This window comes from Neodiprion pinetum, chromosome 2 (genome assembly GCF_021155775.2).
Source record: "Neodiprion pinetum isolate iyNeoPine1 chromosome 2, iyNeoPine1.2, whole genome shotgun sequence".
In the NCBI taxonomy this organism is placed as follows: Eukaryota; Metazoa; Arthropoda; class Insecta; order Hymenoptera; family Diprionidae; genus Neodiprion; species Neodiprion pinetum.
This window is the reverse complement of record NC_060233.1, coordinates 22,100,885-22,117,366: the sequence shown is the minus strand read 5'-3', so window position 1 is coordinate 22,117,366 and position 16,482 is coordinate 22,100,885.

Below are 16,482 nucleotides of genomic sequence, written 5' to 3'. Positions count from 1 at the left end.
ATTTAAATTTAACCACAACATATATGCTCAAACGTATGGTTTACCGATGGGCTCACCGCTCTCTCCAATTTTGTCTGATTTGGTTTTGGATGACCTTGAACAACACTGTCTCAATAAACTAGACTTCAAGCCTTCATTCTTTTTCAGATACGTAGATGACATAATTACAGCTGTCCCTTCGCATAAAGTCGCAGAAATGCTTTCAGTTTTCAACAGTTTCCATCCGAGACTACAATTTACATCTGAATTAGAGTCTAATCACCAAATTAGCTTTTTAGATGTCCTGATTATCAATGATAATCAGTGCATTAAAACTGATTGGTTCCATAAGGCTACTTGGTCACAAAGGTATTTAAATTACCATTCTCACCATCCCAGATCATACAAAATTGGAACGATTAATTGCTTAGTTGACAGAGTGATCCGACTCTCAAGCATGGAATTTCATAATAAAAATTTGTCCTTGATTCGGCAGATACTATGTAAGAACGACTATCCACCTCGCCTGCTCAACAAACATATAAAGTTTAAATATGATTCCATCTTGTCATCTACCAGCCCTAACAACAATTTCGATACAACTACTACACAAACCAATCAAAAAAGCTATATTTCCATCCCATATGTTGCGGGGTTGTTTGAGTCACTCAATAGAACATTCTCCAAGTACAAAATTCAATTTGTGGGCAAATGTGCACATGATATATCCTCGATGTTTGATTCGGGCAAAGACCCCTTACCCCTGGTCAATTGCTCGGGTGTAGTTTACAAAATACCTTGCAATCATTGCAACATGGTTTACATAGGCCAAACTAGTAGACAACTACACACCAGGATAACCGAACATAAACGCAATATCCATGAACACGAAGATAATTATACTGCATTGACGAGACATGCCATCGATTTTGACCACTCTTTTAATTATTCTCAAGCTAGCATTATTGACGTTGAACCTTTGTATTATAATAGGCTACTGTTAGAAATGTGCAATATCGTAGCACATCCTAATTCTGTCAACCGTAAACAAGACATAGAACATCTAAGTAATATTTACACCTCTGTGATACGACCAATGTAATTGTCCATTACCGACTGAGCTTGCTCTCGCTTTTACCTCCTTAACAAAAAAAAAATTTTGTTTTCCGTTTAACCAGTTGACTCTGCGTTGCTCTGATAACTATCGTGATCGACCTCCTCCCACTACACACTAGACGTTCCACTTGTGCTTATGTGCGCTGACTCAACCATAACGGCTGTGTATTTTATTTCATTTTAACAAACCAACAATAATTATGTATTCGTGGGAGTTACGTGTCGCGAACGCAATGTGTTTCGGTTTTTGTCTTTATTGCCTTTTTTGTTCTATTTATTCATCAATTACTAACACGCATTGATGTCATTGGAAGTGTCATCTCATATGAGGTAATTCCTCTTTTATACTTGCTTCAACACCTTTGCATATTATTTACACCAATATGTCTTATTTTGTCAAAACCTATTTGTACATTATTTTATTTTATTTTGTTCGTGACAGATATTTGAATAAAATTGTTCTGAGGAGGGCCCCCACCAGGGCCGAAACGTTAACACGATAAAAAGTGTTTTGAGTTGTGACCTTCATATCCAAGAATAACTTTAATCAACAAATCTCCAAGGTCAAGATAAATCATCTTCATATAATTATTCAGGTCAGTCACTGCGCCGTAGGGTAACCAATCTCATCATTATCAATTAACCCTCATAATAATTGGTTACAATACATATAAAACGTCATATAAGGTTAATTTGTACGGATATTAATACTGAACGTAATTATAAAGATTTGATTAGAAGTACAATAACATAATATATTTCTCCGATATTATTATCAGTTGTCTCTCGATTACCATATGATTTGCAACATTTCACATTAAACTAAAAGTATCGCCGTACAGGCATTTCAAACAACAAACAACTCAACGTGACGAATAATCAAATGAAATATGTTGAAATTCAATTATTAAGCTCGTATCAAAATCATAACTTGAAAAAGTCTTAAACACGCACATTGTTCATAATCTTCGGCGACACTTTCGCGTATTTCCTGTACCGACGCGTCCAGCATTGTTCTGAATAACGCCATAACGCCTGTAACGGCACGCTCGACCGCTTTTTATACCGTCCTTGTTGACTGATCATCGTCGGCCATCTTGTGATGTAACCACGCTGCGCGTACACGAAAACGAATCCTAATTTATCTCGGCAATCCTTGTGAAATTGCTGATATACTTTATCGTATTGCGCGCATACACCTCTTAGCTTGTTAACAATCCAAACCGTTTTTTTTATGTTTAATCACAAATCACACCGAAACCAAAATAATAATAACCGCCGTGTACGTTAAGCGTACGGGCATGGAGACTAGAGTAAAGTCTCCATGCATACGGGGTTAACATTCGTGCGGCCATTTCAAAGGCGGATGCTTACGCAATTTTGTAATATAGATGTAGTGACTCGCGTATTTGTAAGAAAGCATTTTTGACTCGACCTCTTTACTTTTGATATTGGCGACAGGAGTGTGTGCGGTGTCGTTATATATTGACTGTTGTTTGTTGTTTCTTAAAACATTATTATATACCACCTGGTTCTTGTGCATAGACATATGTAAATTTGATGAATGACACCGATTCTTATTGTAACAAGCCTAGTATAACGATAATAAACGTATGATCTGATCAATTTGATAATGATGTGTGTTAATAAACGACCGATTCCCTCAATCCACGTCACACCCACCCGACACGTTCCGACAGATTCGATAATTCGGACTTGGAAAAATTTAGGGTCATCGAGCCGCGGAAACAGAAACCGGACATGTTCCGACAGACTCGACGATCTGGACTAAAAACTTGAAAATAATCGGGATGCGGGACGCGGGAATATGAACCTGACACGTTCCGACAGACTCGATAATTTGGACATTGAAAAATTTAGGGTCATCGAACCGCGGAAACAGACACCGGACACGTTCCGACAGGCTCGACGAAAGCTTGAAACTAATCGAGACGCGGGAATGGAAACCGGACACGTTCCGACAGACTCGACGATCTGGACTAAAAACTTGAAAATAATCGGGACGTGGGAATGGAAATCGGACACGTTCCGACAAACTCGATAATTTGGACTTTGAAAATTTCGGGCATCGAGCCGCGAACCGACTTCGTTCACGACAGTCCCGACTAGGATCCGTACACGGTCTTCTATCCTTGTCTAGTGCTGTCCGGATCGTTTCGGAAATTGTGTCTGATCTGCGTCGAATCCGACACAAATCCGACAAATTTCTATCGGATGTTTTCAACAGGGTTTAAGGCTGTGGTCGGGCTGCGGTTGATCAGATAGACTGCGGTGAGTGTCGCGTAGTCCCAGAAAGTTTTCCCGAGCTTGGAGTTGAGTATCATACACCTTGCTCGTTGGGCGACGGTTCTGTTCATCCTTTCCGCGACTCCGTTTTGTCGTGGCGTGTACTGGACAGTGAACTCCATTTGGATTCCCTTTTCTTCGCAGAAGGTGATGAAGTCCTTTGAGACGTATTCTGTGCCATTGTCGCAGCCAAATCTGCTCAGCTTGACGTTCAAATGTGTCGTCGCCATCGCCTCGTAGGCCTTGAGATGCCGAAATGTTTCTGAATTCGTTCCCATGGCGTATGCGACGGTGAAGTGTGTATAGTCATCTACTACCGGCAGTAGATAGCGCTTTCCACTTCTGGAATTTGGCGAGATCGATCCAAGAAGGTCGCTGTGGACGAGTTCCAGCGGTCTGGTGGTGCGCTGTCGTCGCTGCTGATGTGGCAGTTTTGCTTGCTTCCCTTCAATGCAGACTGTGCAGGTTACTAGCCTCTCTGTATTTCCGTCGAGCTCGATTCCGTCAGCCAGTGCCGGCAGGCGCTTGAGGGTGTCGTAGTTTAGATGCCCGAGACGTTGATGCCAGATCTGTGTCCTTGTGGCACCGTTACAAAGGTTGGCGACGACTGTCCTCCTCCTCAAGTCCAGCACGTACAGTCGAGAGTTTTCTCGAGTGGCGATTGCTGCAATTTTGTGGTCTTTCTCGACAGTCCCGACTCCATCTTTGAAGGTTATTTCGAAGCCGTTGATTTCCAATCTTTTTAATGATAAGAGATTGTGGCTCAGCCCAGGCATGGCGAGTACGCGTTTTTTCGCAGCTGTGACATCTGTATGGAAAAGTTTCACTCTGGGTTGTTTTCCCCCTGTTGGAGTACCTACCCCCTCGACCGCCAAGGCGCTTTCAAACCGATCCTCTTTCGGTTGCAAATGCTGTGGACTGCTCGTTCTTCGACGATCTTCTTGCACTCTGCTGGTCCCGCTTTTTCGATTCTTTGTCCAGCAACCGATATTTTACGAATGCGACTGTCACGTCCTCTGCGCTCAAGGTTTCGATAGCTGTCACTACCGCGTCAAGTTCGGTTGGCATGGTGAGCAGCAGATGACAAGCAATGTCTGAGTCGGCCAAGATGGCACCACTTTGTCGCAATTCTCTGATGAGTTTATCAAATTTCAAGAAAAATGACGCTAACCTTTCACTTTCAGGATTAAATTTGAGGGTCAGGAGTGTTTTCCTTAGGGGTAGTTGGCTCGCTAGTCCTTTTCTTTCGAAGGTTTCTTTCAGGGATTTTCAGAGGTCGCGCGCGGTCTCTTTGTCTTTACCGTATTCCAAATGGTTGTCGGCGATTCGTTGAATTATGTGAGACTTACATTTTCGGTCGGACTTCTTCAGCTGTGCTAATGTTTGGTTGGTTGCTTCTTCCCCTGCCATGTCTTCTGGAGATTTCTCCGTGAACTGAAGTAGGTCGAGTTCCTCGAATAGCGTTTCTATTCGAAACTTCCAATTTCCGAAGTTGTTGCCGTCGAAAAGGGGCATACGATACTTCGTTTCTCCGTCTTCTGACATTTTCCCTCCTTTTCAGCTTGATGACCGAGTGAAATACCGCATGTGCGACTGTTATTCCGCTCTGAGGCGCTCAGTTCACTTCTAAATTTCGCCCGATGCGTTGCACGAAAATTTCCTTCACACGCACCGATTCCGAATTATACAGCAGAAAGAAATAACCAAGGGCTACATAGAAATACGCATGTTCTCCGTGATTAACTTGCCTACTGAAGCTGTGACCAGTGTAAAAATAATGCACTATTTGACACGTCAAATTATTTGTAAGAGTCAGTAAACTTCATAACTTATTTGTTGCGCGTTTCCAAAGATTGTCGTTCTAACGTGACAATAACCCTTCAATGGTTATGAATGTATTCCGATATTGATTATTGCTATGTGACTATTCCTGCATTATCGTTGTATTAATATCCCTGTATTAGTCCTGTGAGATTCCTGTGTCTATTACATTATTGAGTTTGTTGAAATCACAAGGGTATCTTTTTCCTTTCCCACCTCCACAGTTCCTTTTCCTTCCGCAATATTTCAAACATAACTATTAACTTCTCCTTCATTTGTATATTATTCGATTTACTGCAATTATTGGTGCAATACCCTTTTGTCTTCTTAATTAATTTTTACAGAAAGCAACAACATATATCTCCATTCTGTCTCTTCAGATGGGTACTATCGGTTGAGTGATAAGGCAGTTGGTGCCAAGATAGCTATGAGAGAGCGTGTATATAAATTACCCTCTTGTAATAAAATACAATAATTAATACTAGTAGCTTACATCGATTATAAACATTTCTTCCAAATATTACATGGCGCAGTCAATAGGACTCGAACACAGAAAATATATAAAAAACAGTGGCCGGATATAGTGAGAGCTGAAAGTAGAAACAGCCACGCGTTAATCCAACATCGATAGACCGCAAAAACGAGAACGACTCAACGTCTAATTCTGACTCTGGGGAATACGTAGTCGTGGACAATATAGTTATGATGCAGAGTGTAAATTTGTCTGTTTTAAAACCACCTGAACCTTTCAGCTTTGAAGGGAATGTATCTGAAAACTGGAAAAAGTGGAAGAAACAGTTTGAAATATATATTACAGCGACAGAGTGTTTCACCAAACCCTTTTTTTTTGGTTTAAAGTTTATTTATTCAATTTAACGATACATATTTTTGTGTCTTAGGCTATATAAACAAAATAAGAAAAGCTTATGATCTCTTCATTATTAGTTATTTTGGTCTCAGGCTGTGGTTAGCAGCACTCGGACCCAGTCTGTCTCTGTGTTATGTAATAAAAGAAAATTCTCATGTTATTAAATAGGATATTAGCTTTGTGATCCTAGTCTGACGTTTTTTTTTGTTCAGTTGTCGGGGAAAAAAGTTATCAATAAAGAAAAACCCTAGCTATAATCTTTTGCGTTTTGAACTTAAAAACTAAAATTATTCACATCATTTACATATGTACATAATGCAGCTGCGCTGCTATTATAATTTTACTTATAATATTTAGTCTGAAGGACTTTGATTATTATTATTAAATTGCGGAGTATTTTATGAATTCAAAAATAATAATATTTTTTGCAAAAAAGTTTTTTTTTCTTTTTGTTAAATTAACATCACTTCTTTGTTACGTTGTATTAGTCTAAGCAAGTCTTCTTTTTCTGCGCGTAAGCTCAGTGAGTTCTTCGCTGCTTTGTCAGTCCACCAGTACTTGTGGTGGTCAAGTCTGTGGAAATCTGACTCGTCTGCCTCTGGTATTGCCGTTGCATATTTAATCGCCTTCAGCTTAAACGAGTTCATGTCTATGTCCTTGTTGCTTTTGTGCCTACTTCTGTGGTAGATTGTGGGCACATTTTTGCTGCTTTCGATGTAACCGAGCTTATCTAGTGAAGTGAATGCTTGTAGTTGAAGCAGTCACATTTGAGCATTTAAGTTTAGATCTTCGCTTGTGGTCTTTAGATTTTGAATGGTTTCGTTGTTAGTGTCGTTGAACTTGCTATAGTAGTCCCTGGTCAGCTTGATTCGGTGGTTATCAATTCTGGACATGCTTGCAGCGTCATACAGCTCCTTGTTGCTGACTCTTTCTTTGTAGTCAGTTTCAGGGCGTCTGTGCATGTTGAGCGCTGTTCTCAAGCAAGATCTTTCGAAACGCCTGAGTTTTTCCATCTGCGCTGCGCCGAGATTCCAGTTGACAGGGGCTGCGTAAGTTAGCAGTGGCCTTATAAGTAGCTGGTAGCATATTACTTTTGCTCTATCACTTATGAAACGGTTGTAGAAAAGTCTTCCTAGGGACTTGTGAGTGTTGCGCGCTTTCACCAGTTGTGTGTCTAGATGTTCATTGCATTTGGCCAAATAATCTATGATCATGCCCAGATATTTTACGGTGTTTTTAGTCGGAATTTTGATGAGTTCTCTTGTAACTGGGTGGAACGTCTCTATGACAAAGTTGTCATTGTTGATTCTTTTGGCTTTGGTCACAAATCTTGCTGGTCTTCTGAGAACTATTGTTTCGCGCTTTCCCGGGCTGACGCGGTTATTCCACATGGCGTAATAAGTAGTGTATATATGACAGTTCAAAATCAAAGATGGCGGCGCTCCCCCTAGCTCCCCCCTAGCCCCTCCCCAAATCCGCAGCACACGCCCCCCCCCCCCCCCCCAAATCCGCGGCACTCCTCCCTGGCTCCCCCCTAGCCGCCCCCCCCCCCCCTCTGAATCCGTGGCGCTACCCCCCCCTCCCCCCCACCGCCAAATCCGCGACATTACCCCCTCCCCCGTTGATCATTTTCGCGGTTTGCCGCAAGATGGCTATTTTCATAGGATTTGACACACGCACGCACGCGCGCACGCACACACACACACACACACACACACACACACACACACACACACACACACACACACACACACACACACACAACACAAAATAATTCCTGTCGAGCCTTGTCTAATAGAAAATTGTAGTGGGGGGTGGGTGGTATATAAAGCGTACGTCTATCGTGATCGTCACTCTGTTCTCATCGTATTCCTCATTGTAAACTGTTCTCGCTTGTGAAATAACCTCGAAACGCCATGGATCTAGCAAAAGTTGACCACGTCAGCCGCCTGGAGAATCTGCCAACCAAGAAGATGTCAGAACTCGAAATTGGGGGAGTGTATGACGTCATCGGGTTACGACTGTTCGAAACAAAATTTGGGGTACGTGTTCTGGCGACGATGGATGGAGAATACAACGTCTTCATACCACCGAGAATTGTAAGAGTTCTACAAGAACATTCCAGTAAGCTGAGTGAAATGTGCAGCATGGCCAGGGAAAATCATCTGCAAATGAAAGACCTTGGTGGAGAATTCAACAAGTTTGAATTTTCATGCAGTGATGTGCCATAAATAAGCTATGCGACCCCCCTCTACTTCCACAAAATTCATCCACGAGGGGATAAAAGCGGGTGTGCTGGAGATGGAATAGTCAGTCTTCCACGTACTATCCGTCAGTATATAATCGAGCGCAACATTCCCACTCCTCAACATGGCGATGATCCTAGACGTGCAATGTTTTATCGGTCATAACATGAAGTTTGTACCCAAGGAAGTCGCAGTCATGAATGTAAACGGGTCGGGTCTGGATTACATCGTTTTCGAGCCGCCCTATGATTTGGCAAGCTTACCACTTGAATGTAGAGCTACCAATGTATGGTTGACACGCAATCACCACGGAATATCATGGAACGCGGGCAACAAATCTCACGAGGATGTGACGAAGATTATGAGAAAAATGGTTGGAAATGCGTGTTACGTATACGTCAAAGGGGCGGAGAAGAAAGCATGGCTGACGGAGATCGTCGATGGTACAACGAGGGTTATTAATATGGAAGATTTGCATATCATACCCCCTGAAATGGAAAAATTGAGGTATATGGAAGCGGCGCCGTGGCATGACGCGAACCATGGATACTCTCCAGCGAATAACCTCTAGCAAGCAGCAGCGCCAGGCTCAATTTGGTATGATGACAACTCTGAATACATCCCGGCATACAATTGCGCCTTTGAAAATGTGCAGCGACTAAGGAGTTGGTATTCGAAGGAGTGTACCAGCTCCCTCGAGAAATCCTTCCGTCTGTACAAAGAATTGGACGGTTTAAGGGGAATGATGTCCGAGGATATAGCTTTTTTACCAACAGAATTTATCCGCACGTTCGCATCAAACTCCATCAATGATGCGTGGGATAAACTACCAGAGAATATGAAAATGGACTACGTCATCGCAAGTTTCCGCAGATGTAGCGTACATTACACACCAGGACCCGATAGCGATATCGTGGATCGACCGAATCCTCTAATTAAAGACTGTCTAGGTTGCAATCGTGTGTATAGATAATATGGACAATATTTACCAAAATAACAATAGAATTTATCACAATATATACAATTATATTCGGGTTTATATTTAGAATATTCAATAGAATTAATCTCAATTATATCATAGCTTATACATAGAATTAAAAAAATTTGCTATTCGATAAAATTATAATCTAGAAATAGGATGCATTACAAATATATATCTTCATAACTTTCACCTATTCTCGTCGTACAAAATGTAAATGTTATGAATTTTTACTTGTGAAAAATATATAATCAATAATTATGAATTTAGCGTGGTTTATTCCTCGAAATAATCCATAAAATCATTATCGTTATCCTGTTCGCTAACATTATCATCATCATCATCATCATCATCGCTATTTTCGACATCTATAATTATTACGATAGTTTCATTCGCCCATTTTTCTACAATTATTTCCATACATATATCACCATAATTTATATAATGTCGGCTGTTTGGTCTCACTCGAGCAACTCGCGCGTCCTCAACGAGATCCCGAAGCTCCTCCAACGAGAACTCGCGTGTTGCTTCGGAAAAGCCTATAATTATCTCTTCCTCAGCCTCCTCATCCTCGCCCTAATCAACGATCGACCACTCATCGTCATCATTACTTGAATGCGATGGCATTTTTTTTCTTTCTAAAATTGATTCGCAATGAAAAATCTGTAAAAAGAGCAAGCCGAAATAGAAAAGTTGATGCTGCTGCACTCATCATTTATATCCATGATAAATCTCCAAGTCAAAAAAGTTTCCACCTATTCAAAATGAGTGATACGGAGAAGGTGTAGAAGATACTAGAATTTTATTTCAATGTAGTGTTACACACCAATCCTCGTCCGAATAATAACCATCATCGTCAGCTCTATCGATGTCTCCCAGCATTTGACGGATTTGATCAATCTCATCCAGACGTAAGCCGAATCCGATGCGTACGTCTTCGCAACCGTCAAAATCATTATCAAACTCAATGCCCACTTCCCGTACATTCACCTCCACCCACTCCTCATCACCATCACCGCCATTCCAAACACCCTCCACCTCCGCCTCCCCCTCATCCTCCTCCTCATCCTCCTTATCCTCCGATCAGTCGGTGATGGTGATGATTCTAGATGATGATGATGCTCGCCAGCCAAATTTTGCTCAAACTCGCGATCATCATCACCAGCACTGTTGTCATTACGTTGCTCGGTATCGATAATCAGCGTATCGGCATCACTATTAATCATTTCATCATCATCCTCCTCCTCATCGTAAGCCACCTCTCTGCACACCCGCTTATAAGTTGGCGATCGTGGTGGTGAATTGGGTGGGGAGTCTGATGGCCCTCTTTTCCGTCCATTCATATTTTTTTAATACGATTCTCAAATTTTTCCAGAATTTTTTTATGGATACGATAATAGGGAATACAGAAAAGTTAAAACAAATCGAAAAAAACTTTTGTTAACATACTAATCAAATGCGATAATCATTACGGAATTCAAATCAACATTCACAGTATCGTAAGAGGATTGACGTAGTACCATATACATATATATGTGTATTATATAAAGTACTCACAAAAAATATAAACTCGTTGAAGTCTTGAGATTTTTCAAATGAACACCGATTTTTTTTTCTTTTTCACAGCTCAGTTTATCAAAAACGCCTGTTTTCACACGAAGGATTTTCAAAATTACTAGAGTACTTTCAAACCGCTGTTCGAATTTATACTAAAGGAGTCGCACCCACCCTCCACCGAGCAAAAACCAGCCGAGCAATCATTCGTAGAGCATGCACCACGTGACATACAGACAAAAGAGTGACGCTGGGGAGGCGGTATAAGCTAAGAGAAAATTTTCTCAAGAGCTCGTCAGCTTTTCGTTTGCCGATTTTTTTTTCGTTGCATACCCCACGCAAATATGGTTGGGGATGTGCAGGCTCGGACTTATTCGCTATGAAGAGTCGTAAAACCCAAAACTGTGTGTACACACAACAGCCGGTCAAGAGCGGAAAAGACAAGATTTTTCTGACACCAAACACTGTTCGCTACCTGCTGTAACGAATTGCTTGTTTGCCAAGCCAAGTACTATAAATGCATTATAGAGAAGGACATTTTATAATAATAAGAATGGTGAGACAGATAAAAAATTGGTCAGGAATCGTGATGGAGGATGAAATAAAATAAAATAATAATAAATACTTAAAAATAACGCTTATCTTTTGGAGGCGTCGTACGATAAAAGTAAATGTTTTTCCGCTCTATTGAATCGTCAGTCCTTATATGTTGTTTATTTTAATCAATCTGAATATCGGATGCTGAATTTCGTCACTTTCCCAACAGGGTTCGAAAATGTTACAATAGAAAAACAAATAAATAAATAGTTAAAAATTCGGTCGTGTGTCTTAGACGGCCATTACATAGATGTGGATGATTTGACGATTACTGACAGACTGACCATTCTCGCAGCCTCACGATGATCGACACCACACGTATATGTGTGAACCTATACGTGTGATGTCCAGACTCTTACACTGCTTTTCAATGACCGATTTATCCCACCACATGTCCCATGCTACTCAACGACTCATAAAACCCAAAAACTACATGTGCACATTTCATGCGATGAAGAGTCGGCAAGACAAGATTTTTCTCACGCCAAACACTGCGTACTACCAGCTTTTCCACAAACACTTCGAATAAAACGAGCAAAAACCATGTGCCGCAGAACACTATCATGAACAATGAACAATAAATCAAAATAAAGAATTCCCAAAACTTGAATACTTTTTCTTCGCACATATAAACACAAATAATTAAACGATTCAAAAACTCTTAAGCGTGTTACGATAGGAACATTTATAATGAGCAAGATGATGAAACTCGGTACTAACAGAAATCTTCTCTAATTCGAGAACCATTTTTTTTTCTTTTCTAACTATGTACTTTTATAACTCGTCAACTCAGTGAAGCTTGAAAAATGGATACAATTTTTCACGCAGCGACGCGATCTCAATTTCTTTGCCTCGGCTTTACGGACACTTTCTGTACGCGGAGATAGTCCTCCCTGCCTATATCATCCATAGCTCTAACCCGACCTAACCCAGCGGAGTAAAAGCTAACCTGACCTAAGACGGTAGGACTTGACCTAACGTAACCTAACTTGATCCAAGACACTACAGCCCAACCTAATATAACCTATCCTCATCCAAGACTGCCCAACCTAACCTAAATTGATAAAATACTTTCTGAAATGATTTATTCGATCAAGCTTGATCGCTAACTTCGATAGTTTAATGATCCTTGAGCAATTCGCGGTTGGCGCGACGGCCTCGAGGTTTCTACAACCTGACCTACGTCAAGGCTACTTCAACTTGACATAACCTAACTTGACCCAAGACACTACAACCCAACCTAATATAACCTATCCCAACTCGAGATTGTACAACCTAGCCAACCTAATATAACTTGATCTTTTGCAGGTTTCCCAGTAACATGAAAAGACTTCCGTTTCCTCTAGAGACAGGGAAGCTCTTAGTAACATTCGCTCATTTTAATTATTCAGTAGTCTACTGGTTCTCATTTTGTTACACGTACTACTTCTCATGCAATATAGGTGATGTAACCGGGCTTATTCATGTTTGAAAATACAAATTCAGTAGATTCTAGCGGAGCTGTCGAGAGTGCGGTATGCATCACAACATTTTCCAATCCGCATTGTTGTAGTACGATGACATTATGTAAAGCAATAATTAAATTTCTGACATGTCTTCCGAGTGCGATACGCATCACAATATTTTCCAATCCGCATTGTTGTAGTACGATGACATTATGTAAAGCAATAATTTGATTTCTGACATGTCTTTCAAGACAGATTAATTTAGAATTAACGTATGTAAAAATATTCATATTCCTGGCCGTTATAAACATTAACACGATTCACAATTCCATCAGTTTTACACAATTCATCAGCCCTATTGGATACGCAATTTTCATTAAAATCCATAGCATCAACTTTTCCCCCATAAAATTACGCTGCTGTCAATAAATAAGGAAAAATATATCTCATTCGCGAATGCGTTGATGGAACAATAATGTGCTTGAGATTCATCGATTCGTTTTGATTTTTGTGGCTAGCAACATCCTTTCCATAAACTTTCCACATATTTGAATGATGCAGATAAACATACACCGCGTAAATTCTGCAATAACCAGACTCATTTCAGTTTGATGACTGGCAACGACGTTTTCCCCATGAATACGTTGATTGCTGGGAGAAGCTCGATGAAACTCAGCTACCTGTAAAGAAGCATTTCTGCTTACACCTATGTAATGCAAATATTTCAAACGACGATTACAAGCATGCTAAAAATGTTTGGGAAGAATTCCATTTAGAACCAATGGAGAACTATAGAGATTGATAAATGCAAAACGGCGATCTGACCAGATGTTTCAGAACATGTGATTTACATCCGTTGCACTACCGCACAGTGCCGGGGACTTGCCTCCGATGCTATGCTCAAATACGCGGGAGTAAATTTTCAATATTCTGATCGACACGCTAGGGTAAATAACAGGTTTATGGGAAAAGATTTTGATCCTAGTAACGTGGAATCGTATCTCATGTATTTTGACGTAAACAATCCATACGGTTCGTTCGAGTAGTGGCATAATCTTATCGATATATCCGATACCTGGGCAAACAGGCACCAGAACTTGGAGGGTGTGCTGCAACCCCGCAATGAACTAGCCGTAGGCTGGAACAGAGGGCATAGAACCGTGGTAAATATATGCGTTTGACACCCAGGGCGATACTACATGAAGCAGAGACGTTTCGCCAGCAATACGATATTGAGCAGATGGAAGTTTTGAAATTCGAATACCGTGTAAATTCATATATTCATCAATTATTTATTTATTTATTATTAATATATTGAACAATTATTCATATTAATTCGTTTACCACGAGAAAAGTTTTCAGGAAATGGAAAAAAGTTTCCAGAAAACGAAAAAAGTTTTCAGAAAATGAGAAAAAGTTTTCCGAAAACTTTTTTCCCATTTGATTAACACGTAAAAAAAGTTTTCAGAAAATGAAAAAAAGTTTCCAGAGAACAAAAAAAAGTTTTCAGAAAATGAAAAAAAGTTTTCAGAAAACATTTTTCCCATTCAATTAGTACGTAAAAGAAGTTTCTAGAAAACATTTTTCCCATTTAATTAGCACGTGAAAAAAGTTTCCAGAAAACATTTTTCCCATTTAATTAGCACGTGAAAAAAGTTTCCAGAAAACATTTTTCCCATTTAATTAGCACGTAAAAAAAGTTTCCAGAAAACGAAGAAAAATTTCCGAAAATGATGTTACGTCCAGCATACCACTTCTCTCTATTTTTCCTACTCGCTAACTTTCCCACAGTTCTTACATTAATCTCATGGTCTCTGTCCTGTCCTCTTATCTCTACGTAGTCTTACGCTATTCACTATCGCGCTTACTCATCAAATTCCATTCCCTACTCCTAGCATTGTCACACCTTTTCTGCACCCGTACGTTTCACGTCTCGAGGCACACTCCTATTCTAACTCTCAACAACGTCACATCTAGAATTCGTACATAGCTTAATACAGCACACTTCGTTTTTACCGCCATCTGAGCTTCCTCGAAATAAATATATAAGTAATATCTCAAACAAACCCTACGTCATTCAATCCTCATCCTGATTTCCGGTTGACCTGGAACGTAAAAGCGAAGCCAACCAGTTTACTCTTACCGCTCAGGAGTAACTCTACTCACGGACGTAACATTGGTGGCAGCGGTGGCCTTCGCTTTCCGGAAATCCAGTGATACAATTTTACGTGTGTGCTACGCATGAAGTGCCATCTGATAGACCGGTTCTGAAGTGTGCAAGCTCAGTGATGTTAATAGAAAAGTAATACCACTGTGTGATGGTGTTGAAGACACTCTGAAAGCCATATTCTACGTTTAACGCAATCAACGATCTCTGGTTCACACGAACGTCACAGACAAATCCGTATCTCCAAATCGACATTGCTGAAAAACTATCTTATGCTGCTCTTACGACGACATCTCCATTCTTCACGACTTCTAGTACAACACAACCCACACCGACGTCATCACCGCCTACAGACACGAAATCGCTGGACCAACATCCTCACGGAAAAAGGCAACATTTTCTTTCATTCCTCCTTTTCATCTTTACTTTGTAAGTCGACAAATCCTAGATTAAAATTTACCACATGGCTACCGAAAGCACTTTTCCGCACCTGCCTCTTAAAGATGCATTAGCTCTGATTCCCACGTTCAATGGCACTAATATGCCCGTATCCGAATTCATAACTAAAGTAGAATGCGCAAAACAAGCTGTCTTAGCCAGAGAACTGAATTTATTCTCCACACTTATTCGCACGAAAATCGAAGGCGACGCAAGTAAATATATGGAGTCAGATAATCCGGATTCTCTTCGAGATTTGCTATACTGCCTAAAACAGGCCTACGTGTCTAAACAACACCTCCCAGATATCCAGCTAGACCTCGCACAATCGGCATAGAGGCGAAACGAGAGTGTTCTAGATTACGGTGCTAGAATAAGACATCTGTTAAGACAAGCGTGCGAATCAATAGATGCCTCAGAATCTATCAGTGATGCTCAAGTGCTAAAGAAAAATATCAAAGAGACCGCAAGACTAAGATTTATCAAAGGATTACTAGACGAATTAGAAATGAGAGTAGCTCATGAGAATCCACAAACCCTACAAATGGCTATGGACACGGCCACCAAGACTGAAAAACTATTATCAGATAGACTTAAACTAGCCTCATACCGTGATACTAACTACGAAACACAAAACCATATAAAATGTAGTATATGTAAATTAACCGATCACATCGATAAATATTGTCCTGAACAACCTTCCGTATTAGTAGTGTATAGATACTGCAAGAAGGCAGGTCATAGTATAGAAGAGTGCAGAACAAGGCAGCGCAACAACACAACTTGCACGCAGTGTGGTGGCAAAGGCCACTCAAACGATAATTGCCGCTCAAATCGTTCCCAATATCCCCAGAATCCAAAATTCCACCAAAATTCAAGAGTTTTCCGAAATAACACTAATCGTCAACAACAGAACAATCCCAATACCCAATATCGAGCAAGAGACCCGACAAACCAACCTTTAG